The 17,978-nt window shown below is 41.1% G+C and overlaps 1 protein-coding gene and 1 pseudogene across 1 annotated transcript in view; one reads left to right on the plus strand and one right to left on the minus strand.

Annotated features, from left to right (window-relative positions):
• The window catches only part of ANKRD44 (ankyrin repeat domain 44), a 307,899-nt gene that overhangs the window by 234,262 nt on the left and 55,659 nt on the right, over positions 1–17,978 (minus strand). The gene's annotated exons all lie outside the window — the stretch shown is intronic.
• On the plus strand, positions 9,605–10,863 carry LOC112412012 (eukaryotic peptide chain release factor subunit 1 pseudogene; annotated as a pseudogene).

A 17,978-nucleotide genomic window follows, 5' to 3' on the forward strand; every position in this document is an offset into this window, starting at 1 on the left:
GCATGTTACTTAACATCTTGTCTCATATGTAAAATGGGATAGTAGTAGTATTGTTGGGAAATTATGTGAGATAGTATATGTAATGTAGAGCACTTAGAATGGTACATGGTTCAACCAAAGATTAAAAAAAAGAAGAAATCCTTATAGAACTGCACATAAGGGCTTCCCTGGTGGCGCAGTGGTTGAGAGCCCGCCTGCCGATGCAGGGGATGCAAGTTCATGCCCCGGTCTGGGAGGATCTCACATGCCGTGGGGCGGCTGGGCCCCGTGAGCCATGGCCGCTGAGCCTGCGCGTCCGGAACCTGTGCTCCACAACAGAAGAGGCTACAACAGTGAGAGGCTTGCGTACCGCCAAAAAAAAAAAAAGAATTGCACATAAATGTAAGTATTACTGGGAAGAGCAAAGGAAATGAAAAGAGACTTACATCAGCAGATAAAACATTCAGGAGTACTAAATTCCTAAAAAAAGGATTTGACTATAGAACACGAAATGTCAAAAATATTAGTCCTTCTTCTGTTAAAACAAACTCTACAAGTAATACAGGCTCATGTGCAGAGACTAGAAAAATGCACATGAGAAAATTTTCAGTGAATTAAGATTATCCATAATCAAACCTCCCAGAGATGATGGTATGAAATTTTGGAATTCATTTTTTCATACTTCCTCCTGTCTGTGTATATATAAAAATAAAAAATTTTCCCCAAACTGAGTTGTAATAACTCTAGCTAATTAAGTCCTTTAAAAGCATAGAGGAAGTTTCAAGACCTAATGAATTAAATAATAACTAGTTTCTCCTTTTGATTACCATGTGATTAAAATATATGAAAAATACAGAGCACAGAAACACTGAAGGATAACATTTATAAAGCACTTATATTGTGCCAGGCACACACCTAAAGTCCATACACAAATTAACCCTTTTGGTTCTCACAATAGCTCCATGAAGTGGGTACAATTATTGTCCTGAAAGCAAGGCCCAGTGAAGTTAAGCAACTTGCCCCAAGGTCACACAGTAGGTAAAATGCTAAACTGGGATTAGAACCTAGGCGGTAGGGCTCCAGAGTCCACGTTCTTAACCACTTTGCTATGCTGCCTCTCAAATAGAGATACAATATTGTCACTGTAGATACAATATTATCATGATTAGGAAAAAAAACTCCCTTATGCTTATCTATAACTTGGCAGCAAATGATATATAAAATAGGGATTGCTAAGCTAATCATAAAACTGTCCAACATGTTGAAAATCATAACCCAAATAATGTAGCAAATAAATGCTGATTAAACAGAACTTGCATTTCACAAGCACAGATGGAAGGATGATCTTGGAGGAGGGATACTGGTGACAAATGTAGCCAATACAAGCTTTCTTCAAGGATGCACTGTCTGTGTTTAGGTTTATGACGTAAAGGGTTAAACTGCCAAGAATTTTTAAAAAGGTTGATGTATCTGTGGCTGCATTTCCCCAGAGCACCACAACCCGTAGTCTTGCCAAAATTAAATAAAAGGATTGACTGTCCTCTTTCTTCCTCTGCCTTCAGAATGTCACCATTTGAACCGTGTGGGGAATAAAGCTACTATGAACTTAGCATTCAGGAAGAATTTTCTGCTTGGATTGCAACCAAAACTCCTATTCCATGACCAGGTCCCAGGAGACTCAGAGGGCACTAGAGGCAGATTCAAACACTCATCCCTTCCAAGGAAGACTTTGAAAAGGAAAAGCATGTGAGATAAGAAGGTATACAATTAATTATATCATAGGTACTGCTAAGACAGGGCTATATCCTAGGTTATGACATGTGCATGTCACCAGAGTGACCAAAGAGAAGTAACATTAAGTAGTATTTTTATGACATGTGAGAGGTACCCAATAAAGGAGAGGGAGCAAGGGAGAGTATATTAATCAAGAAAGCTAACTACTATGCCAAACATCCCCTAAATGTCAGTACTATTGCACAGTAAGTTTGTTTCTTTCTCGTGTTACAGTCCAATGCAGATTAGGAGAAGGCAGGGATCCACGTGGCCATTCAGGGTCTCAGGCCTCTTCCTCCAGGGCTTCCCTCACCTTCCAGGACCTCAGGGTCCTCTTCTGGATTCTGTGCTTACAGTCAACAAGCCATGAAAGACAAAGTAAAGGAACATGTGGGAGGTTTTATAGGGACGAGGCCAGAAAGTGACCACATTCTACTGGCCAGAACTCAGTCACCTGGCCCCACCCAACTGAAAGGAAGACTGGAAAATTGGACCCAGAGAGAAAATAATACAGGGTTTGATGGAATATTTTCTCTGCGGTGAGAGGAAGGAAGGAAATCAATCCAGATTTGGACAAAAATGCCTTTAGCTAAGTCATTGTCAGCAGCCATACTTCTTGGGGGTAAACTGAGCTGAACTTGAATTATCAATCAAGAATGTCCTACCATGAATACCTTTCCCTAGCCCTGCCAAACATGGAATGATAATCCCATGTTCCTCTAGGCCAATGGCTCTTAACCAAGGGTGATGTTGCCCTGTCAGGGGCATTTGGCAACGCCTGAAGACATTTTTGACAGTCACAGTTGGGTGAGGAGTGCCACAGACATCTAGTAGGTAGAGGCCAGGGATACTGCTAAACATCCTACAGTGCACAAGACAATCCCCCATAAGAAAGAATTATCTGGCCCAAAATGTCAATAGCACCATGGTTAAGATGCTCTGCTCTAGGCTTTGAATCTAGGGTCTTGTTCATACACCTATTATAATACTTCCACTCATGGGCCATTTCTGTGTGCCTAGTATGTGCCCGGTGCTTCACCTAGCACATTGTAATGGAATAGTTATTTCCATGTCTCTTCTTCCCCTTCCCCACTAGATTATGAGTTCAGGGCAAGAACAGAATTGGTTTTTGTATCCATCACCACCCTCCAGCGTCCACTAATATCAGGCATATAATACACGTTGAATGAGTAGATGGGTGGATGACCCTGAACAACTGTGTCCCACACTCTCACCTTCTGAATAAATGAAGGTATTTGGTTCTCAAGACTTCCCGTTTTGAAAACCTAACAAAACAACAACAACGAGGTGATAATCCAGTCTGTCCTTAAGAAATCCAATTCTCAAAGGAGCACATGGCCTTAGAGGCTGGTCATGAAGCACAGAGCCTCACCTTCATAAGTCAGCTCTTCACAAACCCTCATCCAGACCCAAAGATATAGGAAGCTGTACCCATGTGGCAGCTGTCTGTTGAACTTCATTTGATCTGAGCTCTGTATATGCAACTACCATCCCAGCTCCAATCACAGCACATGGGGATGGACACAATGACAAAACTGTTTGTCATTCAAAATCTGTCCACACAAGAGAAGAAAAGAGGAGCCCCTAAGGTCTGGAGTAAGGCCCACTTCCTTCTAGAAAGTAGCTTCCCTTAATGGCAGTGAGTCCACTGATCCAAACAGAAGTCATCCCATGAGGTTCCTTTCCTGGTTCTCTTCCCTCCTCATCTCTCCCCATCCTCCGCATCAACTTTTGAATCTAAAAGACAGTAGAGGGCTTCCCTGGTGGCGCAGTGGTTGAGAGTCCGACTGCCAATGCAGGGGACACGGGTTCGTGCCCCGGTCCGGGAAGATCCCACATGCCGCGGAGCAGCTGGGCCCGTGAGCCGTGGCCGCTGAGCCTGAGCGTCCGGGGCCTGTGCTCCGCAACGGGAGAGGCCACAACAGTGAGAGGCCTGCGTACTGAAAAAAAAAAAAGAGTAGAGCTCTCGGGCACATCTCAAAGCATGTCAAGGACAGATGGAACGTGTTGTTATACCACTCATCACCAAAACACCACCTCACTTTGAAAAACTTTTTCCAAGAAAGTTCTTTCATATTTGTTATCTTATTTGACACTCATCCTCTTCCTTCAAACCTAATATTCTCTCACAACACTTTTCAGTGGTTTGAAGCTTTACTGGGACAAAACATGGTCCCAGTACATTTTACCCTGGGCAGCTCCACTATGGTGCACACCCTCATGCTGGGTGGAGACAGAACAAAATTTGAAACCAGAGAGCCTGGCTCCATCCAACTGCTGACACTGTCACTTACCAGCTCTATGGCTCAGTTTTTGTCATCATTTTCTGTGGGTCCATCGCCTCCTATATGAAGCAGAATCAGTGCCTCCTGTGCTACTTCATCCGTTGCTCTTAAAAGGATCCAGTGGGATACACCATGCAAAAGCATTTCATAATGTGGTGTCCTAGCTTCTTCCCAGAAATGATTAATATGCCTCTCAGCCACTGAATGTCTCTGACTAAGGTTGAACTGCTAGAAAGTACAAATTAGATCACATAAATATTATTAAACTAAGGGCTGTACTTTTTTCTTCAACCAATATCTGATGATTTCTAAATTGACTTAACAAAGGGAATAAACAGAAACTGCTTATATTCTCTTTCATATCACAGCTTCTCATTGTTTAGCAATAACTCCAGTGTAACCGCACTCATCTTTGGCCAAGATAACTAATGCAATGAAACAATTCAAAACCATACACTGTTCTTTCAGTTTTCTCTCCTAAGACACCACAAAACTGGAATGACAGAGGAATGTCTTGGGACCACTGGATGTACTTTTTTTCATAATGAGTAATATATAAACATATTATCTGTTTAAAAGTCTCACACGATACAAAAATATAGAGTAAACAAAAAAAAACACCCATCTTCACTCCCCAGAGGTAATCAGCCATCAGTCTGTCTGGTGTGCATCCTGCCAGACTTCTTTCTACAAATAGCTATATGTGTTTATATACAGAAATCTCATATTCTGTTTTGTTATATAATAGAGATCATACTTTAAGAGCTGTCCTACAACTTGCTCTTTTGACTTTTTGTATATTTTCCCATGTCATCCATGCCTATCCACCTCATCTTTTTAATAGCATATGGTTTTCTGTTAGGTAAATACCCCAAACTTTACTTAACCTTAATGGGCCTCGATTTCCAAAATTACAAAACTTTGCTAAACTTTAAAACTTTTAAATCTCCATTTGATTGCCTCTCTCCAAATTTCACCTGAAAACCACTTCCAGTAAGTTCTAATATCTCCTTTCAATAGAGTCATTTTAAGAAAAGGCTGAAGAGAGGGTTAGCAGTCTACACTCAATGCTAAATCTTTCAAACTTCATTCCTTATTCATTGCTAACAGCATTTGTTCAATTAGTCCTACGTTTCACCTTCAGAGAGAATGGGCCTATACCTATGGGCTTTCCATGTTCAGCATTACAAACTTCAGCCTCAACACACACACACACACGCGCACACACACACACACACACACACACACAATGCCAAGACGAAAGAAAGAAGGCTTGCATGTGAAAATCTTAGTAAGCTATATGGAATTGTTTACCCAGGTAAGCGTGGTCTTGGGTCCTATAAAGGAACTAAATAGAATGATATTGCTAGAATTTTCCACAAGAGAAAAACTATCTTCACTTGGAATTTCCAAATTCAAATATTTGTTGATTGCCTACTATATGCTGAGAGGGGATCAAAAGTAGTCTGAGATTCAACCTCTGCCTTCTAGAAGCTATAAAACAGCTGGGGAGGTGAGGTTTACAGGAATAAAACAAGTAACTAACAATGCAAAGTAGTCCAAAGTCATTCATTTGAGTGAGCAAATGAATGGTTCACGCAATGGTGCTCCAGGAGGAGCTCTCAGGGACAGTAAATCAAGGGAAGTAACACCACACAATTCATTCTGAATAGGGCCCTCAGCACTGCAGTGAGGGCTTGAAACATAGAGTCAATTGATGAGGGCTATTTGTTACATGACTATCAAGTAGTAATTCTGAGTCTAAGACACTCCTGGACAAATGAATAGAAGTATAAGTGCACATCTGGTAGAAATAGGACATCATAATGCTCCAATAGGTGAAAACCCAAAAGATGCCACCTAGATGCTCAATACAGACCCAGAGCTATATCCAGAATCTCCCAACCCCTGCCCCTTCTATGGGTCAAAAAGGCTGCAAAGCACTATCTCTGCAAAGCTTTCTTGGAGGGATCAGAATTTAAGTTGTAGGCACTTTTCCTCTCCTGAAGGCTGACTGCATGTAAATACATTTAAAAACCATCACTAAGCATCTACTATGTGTCTGTTGCCTAAGTTAAGAGCAGATTAAGAAGACACATGGTTCTTACCTTGAAAGCGTTCACAAGTATCTGAACAACTGAACCCACCTCCCCAGCTAATGAATGGTAGAGCCTGAACACATTGAAAAAAAGGAGCAACAGGAGAACATACACAAAAAATATTTCTGTAGGCCAATAAAAAGAGGATATTACAAAAGATTTCTTGTGTTCCCTGATTCTTATCATGCACAGGGCCTAGTCGTTTCTTTCAACTCTATGGACAGAACTGTTGTCTATCTATATATCCCTTTAATGGAGCTTTTAAATAAGTTTCAATTTTCTTTCTCCATTCATCACAAAGGTAGCCTCGATCTAAGCCCCAAACTGCCAATATCTCCCCTCAACAAATGACTAAAAAAATAAAGAAAGGAGGGAAGGAAGGAAGGGAGGGAGGGAGGGAGGAAGGGAGAGAAAGAAAGAAAGAAAGGAAGGAAGAAAGGAAAGAAGGAAGGAAGGAAGGAAGAAAGAAAGAAATTTTACAGTTGCTATGAGAAAAAGAGAACTGCTGTACCACATCAAGTCCAAGTTTGTACAGAACACATGGTAAGAAGAAATACACTATACTGTAATTTAAATGACTTACAGAAGCAGCAAAGGCATAGCAGCATTCAGAAATACTAGAGGGAAAATCGAGAGAAGCAAGACATTACTGACTGTCTCTCACTAGAAATCAAGGAAATAGGCGAAACAAAGTGTTCTTTGATGGCTTGGCAGCAGCAAAGATGGCAACAGTGTAGAACTGAGCTGATGAGAGGCAGCATAGACTCATTTCTGGAGCAAATTCGACTTCTTTAAGTTGCTTGCCATCGATTGTGAGTCTCATATAATAGCTGATTTTTTCCCCTAAGAATAGACCTTTGTTCTCATATAGTACTGCACTCTTGAATGTTTCAGTACTAGTTACGGCGCTTAAGAAAGGCACCAAACACTATATTTGTTCAAAACAAAGAAGGAATCAATTATTAAATCATCTTTTCTAAGAACTCACCAACCTATAAATAAAATGTGTTTGGAAAACAAATATTTTCCTGCCTCTGCTGTTTTTACTTTCAGTAGCATTAACTTAAAAGGTACCATTTCAGGGCTTCCCTGGTGGTGCAGTGTTTGAGAGTCCGCCTGCCGATGCAGGGGACACGGGTTCGTGCCCCGGTCTGGGAAGATCCCACATGCCGCAGAGCGGCTGGGCCTGTGAGCCATGGCCGCTGGGCCTGCGCATCCAGAGAGGGCCTCCGCAACGGGAGAGGCCACAACAGTGAGAGGCCCGCATACCGCAAAAAAAAAAAGGTACCATTTCAGCAATATTTTTCTCAAAAAACGAGACTTATCAACTCACTTGCATTCAAGCCACTCTGGTCCTCTCCCTTTTTTTTTTTAGGAATGAAGCTCTATTCAAGGGAGCCTATGCTCATTAAAAATATCTCACAGCATTAATGTTCTCATTAGAAGCGTCAATGGGTGTGATGTCTTTAATGCTGGCTCTGTTTGTGTCTACTGCCCACCTGTGCAAATGTCTAAATGACAGCTGATAAACAATATATAAATCACTGCAAAAGAGAATCATGCAGAAAAACCTGGAGCTTAATTACATGTCCCAGAGCATCACCTCCAAAGATACAAAAGGTCTGATTGTTTTATCTATCTTGTGATAGATTTGGAATTAAGTGATCAGAGCCTCTACAATAATATTGTAATAAAAGATAATACTTAATTCCTTACAAAAGTGACATCCTTACCAAATAAGCTTAGTTTATTCCCGCCGTTTTCCCTTATTTACTGTGCACCAGTAATGCACGGGAATGCAGCGGCTCCCCTTCCACTCCTGAAATGCATTAGCCCTCTCCCTTCTCACAGCTTCTGCACAATTCCCTCTGTTTAGAACATTCTATACACTCTCCCTCACCTAGTTAAATCCAATTCACCTTCCAGATCTCAATTCAAAAGGCCCTTGTCCAAAACACCCTTCCCTCACCACCCTACCACTGTCCCATCTAGATGAGATTCCCGTTACATAGGTTCTTGCAACTTCCTGTGCTTTTCCCTCAGAGCGCTTAACAGTCTGTAGAGTAATTATGTAACTGTGTGTGTTATTTGACTAATATCCATGTTTCTACACCAGACTCTAAGCCCCGTCAGAACAGAGACTATGGCTGTTTTGCTTTCACTGGATTCTTGGAGCCTAACGCAATGCCTGGAATATAGTAGGCACTCAATTTTCTGAATGAATTTAGTAAGCAGACTCCATCATGTCCTGACACCCTGCCATATAAATGGTCAGGCCAAATAAAGATGAAGTGAAGAAAACAGTGTTCTGAAAACTGTCTGATCAACCGGCTTGACGTAGTGCTAGTAAGTAGATTCTTCTTGGCGAATTCAGTTTATCTTGATCTATGCTATGGTCATGACCCTGACAAAGAACTGGTTTAGTCCTAAGGATAGCATAATATGATAGATTAGGTTCAGCAGTGTAGTTCAGAAAATCCCAAACAGCACTGGCTTAAACAAGATAGATGCATATTTCTCCCTCACTGTAAACAAGGTCTAAATACGAAGTTACCCAGGACTACTACAGTGATCTGCAGTCAGAAGACCCAGGTTCCATCTATCTTGCTGCAAAACTCTCCTTAGCATCTACTTTATGCTTCTACTTCATGATCCATCAAGGCTGCTCAAGTCCAGCCATCCCATCCAATTCTAGGCATCAGTAAGAAAGAAAGAGGTAAAAAAGCTTCCCCCTTTCTAGGAATTTCACACATAAGTCCTTTAGTCAGAATGCAGTCATACAGCCATACCTAGAGGCAAGGGAAGCTAGAAAATATAGTCTGTATTCTAGAAGAAGTTTATATTAATAACAAAGAAAGGAAGGCTGGATACTGGGAGACAATCAGTAGTTTCTGCCACAAATTGCAAAAATATTTGAGGGGATCTCGTTTGCTGTTCCTGGTAACAGCAGGTCCCTCCTCAAATGGATGTCATTTAAGCAAGACAGACCAAACGGGAGAAAGAAACCTGTATGTCCAACAACGGAATGTAATTCGAGCCTTGATATGAACAAACAAGTTAGTCTCCATGCAAGATAACCAAGTATCACCGTCACATGAGTTCTGAAATGTGTTTTTAGTTTTGCTTTGATTTTATTTTCTATTTTCATAAAATGTTTGTACCATTTACACGGTCCCAGAGCAGACTTAGAGTTTCATGTTTTATAGCCTGACAATTCTACTGCATACCACCTTTGCTTCGGTCTTTGAACTATTTTTTTAGTCTTTGGGAGTTTAAACACCCCTCATGGATTTCAGATCATGAACAAGAGATGAAAATGTGACCAGGGGAACACTCATGTAAAAACCAAATGCAGGGTGTCCTACATCAGAGCCACCGCCCGGGAGGAGCAGCCACCGCCACCAAAGAGTGGGCCCTGAGGGAGAAGGCAGCGAGAACACAGCAGATGACCCCAGCGCTGCCAACAGGAACATGGAGATCTGGAATAGTAGGAAGCTCATTAAGAGTTTGGAGGCGGCCCGCAGCAAAGGCACAGGCATGATATCACTGACCATCCCTCCCAAAGACCAGATTTCAGGAGTGGCACAAATGTTAGCAGAGGAGTTTGGAACTTTAAGTTACTTTAAGTTACTAGCAAACTTTAAGCAACTTTTAAGTTACTTTAAGTTACTAGCAAACCGCCTTTCAGTCCTGGGAGCCATTATATCTGTACAACAAAATGGCCTGGTAGTTTACCGTGCTACAACTGTAACAGAAGAGGGGAAGGAAAAGAAAGTCAACATTGACTTTGAACCTTTCAAACTGGCTGATACGTCACTGTATTTGTGGGACAACCAATTCCATCCAGAGGCTCTTACAGCACTGCTTCCAGAAGACAGCCAGCTGGCATCATTGTAACAGATGGTAGTGGTGACTTTTTGGCACACTCCAAGGAAATACAAGAGAAGTCCTGCACAAATTCACTGTGGCTCTCCCAAAGAAACATGGTGGAGGAGGTCAACCAGCCTGCACCTTGCCCACTTAAGAATGGGAACTTACTAACTCTATCTGGAAAGTAGCTCAGACTGCGGGGCAGCTGTTTATTTCTGGGGACAAAGTGAACGTGACTGGTCTCGTTTTAGCTGGATCAGCTGACCAAAACTGAACTAAGTCTATCCGATATGTTTGATCAGAGGTTACAATCAGAAGTTTTTAAATTAGTTGATACATCCTACAGTGGTAAAAATGGATTCAACCAAGGTATTGAGATATCTACTGAAGTCCTCTCCAACGTGAAGCTCATTCAAGAGAAGAAGTTAATAGAGCGATACTTTGATGACGTCAGCCAGAGAGATGTTCCTCATTGGCAAAGCACAGGAGAGGACAAAATTGTCTATCAACTCCAGAGAAAGAGAAGGATAAATCTCATTTTACAGACAAAGAGACACGACAAGAACATGAGCATGATGCCCCTGCTGGAATGGTTTGCTGACAACTATAAGAAAAAATTTGGAGCTATGTTGTCACAGATAAGGCACAAGAAGGATCCCAGTCTGTGAAAGGATTTGGTGCAATTGGAGGTATCTTGCAGTACCGAGCAGATTTCCAGGGAATGGAATACCAAGGAGGAAACAATGAATTTTTTGACTTTGATGATTACTAGGTAGTTGACATGGGTCTGGCGAAACGTGCCTCACCCTCCAGCATCCAACCCAAGGAACATACCCGTGGTGGAATCCAAACAGATCCCTGCCTTACAATTGGAACATTTCTAGAACTTAATCCACGAGCCCTGGATATTGAAAAGAAAACCGAAACAAAACCTGACCCAACCCTATACTTTGGTTTGTCATGGTATCAGCACAGCAGCCTACAGCTAAGTTCCTAAATGCCACTTTGGGCTAATTTTTAAATCCTAGTTTTTATTTTTATTTGACAGTGAAATTGGTTGCTCTTGTATTTTATGAAAAAAAAAAAGATGTTTTTAAACTTCATACATAGAAGCAAAAATACTTCCACTGCTGCAAACCTTCAAAAGTTAATAGAAAGGAGATCGTTCGATTGGAGAAAAATTAAAATTGCTGCATTTCACAGTGATCCATTTACATGGCATCCTCAGATTAGACTGCATAAGAAGAAATATATGTGGTGAATACTGGAGGAAAAAAATACCAAATACAATCAGTCTAATTCTTCTCAAATGGCTTCAATGTGGGTTTTCAGTCAGGAGAGGGGCTTTTCATTTTTCTGCTAATCTCTCAAACACTCCCTTATAATATATGCATTTGGGGTCATATGACTTCTGCATTTCCTAAAATACCAATGGTTGAATTGTTAATTATGGAATAAAACTTACATAGAAAAATATACTCAAGAGGTAAGTCAAACCAGATTGGTACCTTCTTAAAAAAAAAAAAGAGGGCTTCCCTGGTGGCGCAGTGGTTGAGAGTCCGTCTGCCGATGCAGGGGACACGAGTTCGTGCCCCGGTCTGTGACTATCACACATGCCACGGAGCAGCTGGGCCCGTGAGCCATGGCCGCTGAGCCTGCGCGTCCGGGGCCTGTGCCCCACAACGGGAGAGGCCACGACAGTGAGAGGCCCGCGTACCGCAAAAAAAAAGAAAGAGTTGGTCAGACTTCAACTACTAAACTCGAGGTATTTCAGAAATTAAGAGGAAGAGCTGGGCAAGAAGCAAGATGGGAATCCCCGAAACTGTTCTAAAAATGGCAAGCTAGTGACACCAGTGACAGCTGCTAGAAGCGTAAAGGAAACCTTCACAAAATTGCTAGATTCGACCTCACTTGTTTCTAGCGAGTCCTGCTCTGAGAGAAACAACGTTCTGTGCCCAGTTTAGATTTAGTGTGGCTACAGCAGTCTTAAAGTAAGTTTTTTTGATTAACCACAGCAGCATGTGGTAATGTTTTACTGCAGATAAGTCATCTCAGAAAGACAGATCCGAGGACATGGTATACTGCATAATAAGCAAACCTCACAATTTTCTGGCCCATTCTCCAGCCCACCCTAACACACACCCATCCTCTCTTAAAAGTAACTGTCTGCTCTTTGCAGTCAGGAAATTCTACAACAAGCCAGCCTGTGATCAAAGGCCTCTCCATCAGCTTTCCCCAGATACATAATCTGCAGCTGGCAAAGACTCAGAAACATCCTCTTGACCATGAATGAATTTGATTTTTTGGACTGGAGGTATGCAAAATCATGTTATACAGCCCACAGTGGTCATGCATTTGAAGATTACTCCTCCTTTCCAGGACAAATTCTCTCTTTCTGAATCTCCGCCCTATTTCTGAGGTGCACCAAGACATCAGGTCTGAAAAATTAGAGGAGAATTTCCCATTGCCAGGGAAGTCTGTCAGAAAAGCTCATGACTTAAAAGGAGAAAAGGAAAATAGAATTAAATTTGTCAATGTGTGAAGATGCCAATAGGCATTACACACGCACCCGTACACGCACAAACACACACAGTGCTAGGAGTCAAATACGCTTAGGAAACACTAACTGAAAGGTTTCTTTCCTGCAGAGCCTTTAATATTGCCTATATGCATTATGGATCTCCAAGAGGGACACAGTAGACAGTTCTTCTACTTCAACTCTTGTTCATCTTATATGGCAAATGCTCTGTAGAATATACATGGCAACATACTAGAATGGAAAGAAATGTATCAAGATTAAACCGGGCTGTCTCTGGGTAATAAAGTTTACAGGTAATTTTAATTCTCTGTATCTCTAAATTCTCTATCATGAATTGCTATTGCTTTTACAATCTGAAAAAAGTTAAGGATGAGAAAGAAAAACTAACATTTGAATCTATATTGTTTTAATATTTTTAAAAATCAGAAGTAACTGAAAGTGAGATTTTTTTCTTTCTTTTAAGAAACAGAGGTGCTTATTGTTCTTCAAGATTTACCGTATACCTCCAGTATGCCAGGTTCTAATGTAGGAGTAATAAAAAGGAAGAATTTATTTTGATGATTCACTACATAGTTCCAGTAGCCTGAAAGAGGAAAAGAAACTCTTCAAAGGTCTTCCCACTATGAGCTAATAAATAAACTAAAGCCTGCAAACATAATAAAAATACTTGTACAATATCAATATAAAAATATACATTTATGCTACTGTGCTTTTCCCCCTAATCATTTAAAAGATCTCCTTTAAATATAACCTCTTGATTTATTTTGTAACAGTACCCTATATATAAAAACTTGAATTGGAAATAAAACGTTATCAATAGACCCTTAAACTCTATCATTCATTCTTTCATCAAGTTATTAAATGCTTATTACATACTGGGAAATACGTGATTATTCTTGGAGAATTCCATGAAAGCGTGTCCTTCATGATTAGTTATTTTAGCAGGTTATTATCTAAATAAATCTAATACTATTTATAAAATTAGAAAGAGAAAAATTAGCATAGAGAAACTAAAGTTATAACAGACCTACGTAGCAAATATTTTATGATATGATCTGTTGCTTTGTCTTATTTTCAGTTTGATAATCATGGTAACTTGGACTATCCAGAAAAGTAAAACCAAATTCTAATTCTGGCCAAAAGAAAACAATTTCAGTATGCTTGGTCCTAAGGCTTCCTACATTTCCAGTTACGCCACGTTTAGCAAAAGAGACAGGAGGAGCCAGGCATCAAAGTCCATCTTTAGGGCTTCCCTGGTGGCGCAGTGGTCGGGAGTCCGCCTGCCGATGCAGGGAACGCGGGTTCATGCCCCGGTCTGGGAGGATCCCACATGCCGCGGAGCGTCTGGGCCCGTGAGCCATGGCCGCTGGGCCTGCGCATCCGGAGCCTGTGCTCCGCGATGGGAGAGGCCACGGCAGTGAGAGGCCCGCGTACCGCAAAAAAAAAAAAAAAGTCCATCTTTAGCAATTCTACAAACCACGTACTTGTCAAGGCGTTTCTGTCCCCAGTTACAACCACAGTGACTAGGTTAAACTAGCAAAGCCACCTCTCCAGGTTCACCATGAAGAAAAGAACTCTTCTTCTAACCCCTCCAGGCTATTCTTCCCATGGAATGTTTTCAGACAGTTCTGGGAATGACCCCCTTCCTCTCAGCTAGGGGGAAGGTCAAGAATGGTCAACAGGACACTCTAATGTAGCCAGACTTTGGGACTTGATTCACCCATCAAGGGAGGCAAAGGACATGCTTCTATTCATGTCATCTCCCAAGATGAGACCAGAAAACCTCTGTGTAGTCTCTCTACAACTCAAAGGGGAGGAACCCAGGGAAATTATGTCAGCTGGAAGCCCCAGTGTGGAAATTCTCAGTCCACCAGGTTAACCACACATGGAAGGGCCACAAATAGGTACAAGTTCCTTTGCTTTGAGACCTGAATAAAGAGGCCTAAATTTTGTAACTAGCCAAATAAGCAGCAAACTTATTTGCTCAGGGAAATAATATTGCCCTGCTCTAATTACAGCTCTGCTGGAACGGAGTTTCTATAAAGTGCTGACATTTCCTTCAATTTCACTGAGCAAGAATTCCAATGACTAAAGTGGACCCACAACACCATACTAGAAAAGCCATTCAGAGGAATAAATTTCCACAAATCAAACCAAAGCAAAACAAAAATAAACTAAGTCTACCATTTTTGAGTATTTACTATACACATATATTCACTAAATATGCAATGTGTTTCTAGTTCACACTACTGAATTTGTCTTACGATGTCAACAGCAGCAAGAAAGTCTGTAAGACTAGCTCAAAAGGATTCCTAGAGAGCCTAAGAAACAGGGAATCCAGTGCCTCAGAAGTACAACTTTTTTTTAAGACCGAAAAAAAGAAAAAAATATTGTTTTATAAGTAAGAGAAACTTGGGCCTGAACTCTAAATTTTGTGTTAATTGAATCAATGTTAATAAGTTCAAGCTAGTTGGGGCTTCCTAAAACTCACTTGTTAAAACAAATAAATGAAGGCCAAGAAAACATACAAAGAGGAAATATCTGTGGGCCCAAAACAAGGGAGTTAAGAAATCAAACAGCACTATGAATAGGCACAGAACTATTGTTTATGTCACCCACGAACACAGACATGAAATGACCTATGTATAAAAGTTAGCGAACAGTCATTGACATTGTATACTCCAAGGCAAAAATATCAAAATAACCAAATGCTTCTCACACATGGGAGCCACATCTTAAAAATGAAAAGAAATTCAAAACAACTTAGGTGGCTACAAATGACAAAGGAAGCAGCTGCTGTTAAAGTTTCAAGTTTCTTAATAGCTCATGTCAGCAGCCACATTAAGAAACAGGGTAATTGTTTAAATGCTTGGGCACAACCCTCTTAAGGAACTCCCCATGGTATAACGGGAAAATTGAGATAAATCTGTACATCAAGGGATACAATGGCATTAGGAGAAAATTGCTACCCACTCTCTTACTAATTTAGCAGATAAGAAGAATGTGTCAGCCTCAGATTGGTCAGTATCTAAGTAGTGGGCAGTAATTTTATTTACTCCCGTCTTTCTGAAGAATTTATAATGCTTCTAGTATTATTTGCTAATGATAATCATTTCTATTCATTGCCACCAGGCATATGTCAGGATAGAGGTGAGACAGAATACCGTGTGTGTCTCTTATGTTAATTGAAACGGTTGCTGAGGAGATAGAAAAACAGAAAATGGGGGAAATGACAACACGTACAGAGACTATTTACTATTTGCTTTCTACCCTCAACAAAGTTTTGGCTTGACAATTTTTTAAAGAAAGCCACCTCTACATCTCAAGCAGTGACGCAAATTATCTCTTCAGCTAACCCCCTGGCTCTATCAAGATGATTGATCACTCCATTCCTGGTAAAAATACATGGATAGGTGGGTAAGTCTGTGGGTAGCCAATCTTGAAGGCTGGCTACCCACAGGTTGGCTACACACACTGCTTGTTTTAAGAAAATATATGGAAATGTCCACTTACAAAACAGATTAACTCAAGGGTGCTCATTTACCTTACAAAATAAAGAGGCTGTTTGCTATAGTTTTTTTTATCAGGTCAAGGGGAAGAGGAAACTCGAGAGCAAAGTTGTTTGTGGAGTTAATTTTTGTAACAGTGGTAGCAGTTGCTGGGCCGTCCCATGAGAATCAGCATGGTGATTCTGCACTCATCCCTCGAGTCAGGAGGCAGTTGGAGCATCACAACTGACTGTGACTCCTAAGGACATGGGGATGTCTTCACGGTCAGGAAAAATTAAAAGCATCGAGGCCATTCAAATCAAAGTTGTACCTAAATTCCTCCAGGAACATTTTAAAAACTAGGAAGGCAAGAGAAATAAAATATATTCCCTGATATAGCACTCAGATGATCATGCAACCTCTTTTATCTCATGGAAATGGAAATAGAAAACAGGGGAAAAAATGGGAAAAGGGAGGAGTATTTTGGATTCTCCCCCAATGCTCCATTCCTACTGTTTTGTTCTGTCCCCAAACCAGAAAATGACATCAGGAACGTGAACACAATGCAGCCACGTAAGCCCTGATGAAGGCCAGGCTTTGATGAAGGAAAAGGAAGGAAGAGAATAGGCAAAATATGAAGTCCAGTTATGAGGCCACGAATAACTATGCCCTGGCGCACATAAACCATTCCTACATTCTTAAACCATTCCGCCCAGCCAGCCTACAAAGGGAGCTTGAATTGCTGGGCCCCTGGCGCTGCCAAGTATCCCGCTTTTACTGTAACAGTCTCCCCATCACCACCCTTGTCAGCCCTTCCCATCGTAGCACCTTACCCTCATGCTGCTGCCAGATTTACTTCCTAACACATATCTTCTAGAGCTCAAACGCCTACAGCAGCTCCCCAGGGTCAGGCACTACGCTAAGGGCTTTTCGTGCATTATCTCATTTCATCCTCACTACAGTGCTATGAGCTATATTCTCATTCTTTCCATTTCACAGATGAAGAAATGGAGGCACAGAGTAGTTTCGTAATTTACCCAAAATTACACAGCTAGGATACAGCGAAACACTCACAACCCCCATGTTTTAACACCAACAAAATAAAATCCAAACTCTCCAGCCTCGCCATCAAGCATCTCCATATCTTTCCAGTCTTATTTCCATCTCTTCCCTTTTGTTTCTTCCTTACTACCTGGCACAGCACAATGCAGTCCCCGTGATGAATTCGTGTTGATTGAATGAAATGTCCAAACTAATGAATGATCAGTCCGTTTTTATTTCATTCAAACATGGTCCTTATTTTCAATGTCACGGGGAAAAAACTGTTTCAGCGTCTTCCCAGGAAATCTAATCTTTGAACATGACACCAGGCAACAAAGAAATTGCACAAGAACGTGTTAGGTTAATTATTCATCTCCTCACTGTCAGCAAGGGCTTCCAAGCAAGGCAGCGGTAACAGATCTACACCCAGACATGTTACAAGTCACACTAGGGTGGGGCATGGTTGTTGAATATGGGTCCCCAATCCAGGAAACAAACTCCTTACAATACACCCTTTTGTTCCTTGAAAGAAAATTTGTCAAATCTATCATAGGGCAATCATACTGGCAGTAGTCCTGAGTACCTAGAGCAAAATCGATTGCTTTATATAAATTAGGTTTTGCTTGGTGCCAACAAGTAGGATAAAGTAAAAACCCAAACTTAATTCATACAGTACTTCACAGGATACAAATCACTTACACATAACCTCTGACATCATCCCCATGGCAACGTTCTGAGGCCTTATTATTCTCCCCATTTGGCAGAGGAGGAAACTGAGTGCAAAGATGATGAGTAATGTACCCAAAACCACACAAAAGACAAAAGACAAGAGACCAAGTCTTCTCTCTCCAAGTCCAGCCTGAGGGTCCCAGGTGTGAAGAGC

Source organism: Neophocaena asiaeorientalis, unplaced genomic scaffold, assembly GCF_003031525.2.
Source record: "Neophocaena asiaeorientalis asiaeorientalis breed wild unplaced genomic scaffold, Neophocaena_asiaeorientalis_V1.1 scaffold844, whole genome shotgun sequence".
Lineage (NCBI taxonomy): Eukaryota > Metazoa > Chordata > Mammalia > Artiodactyla > Phocoenidae > Neophocaena > Neophocaena asiaeorientalis.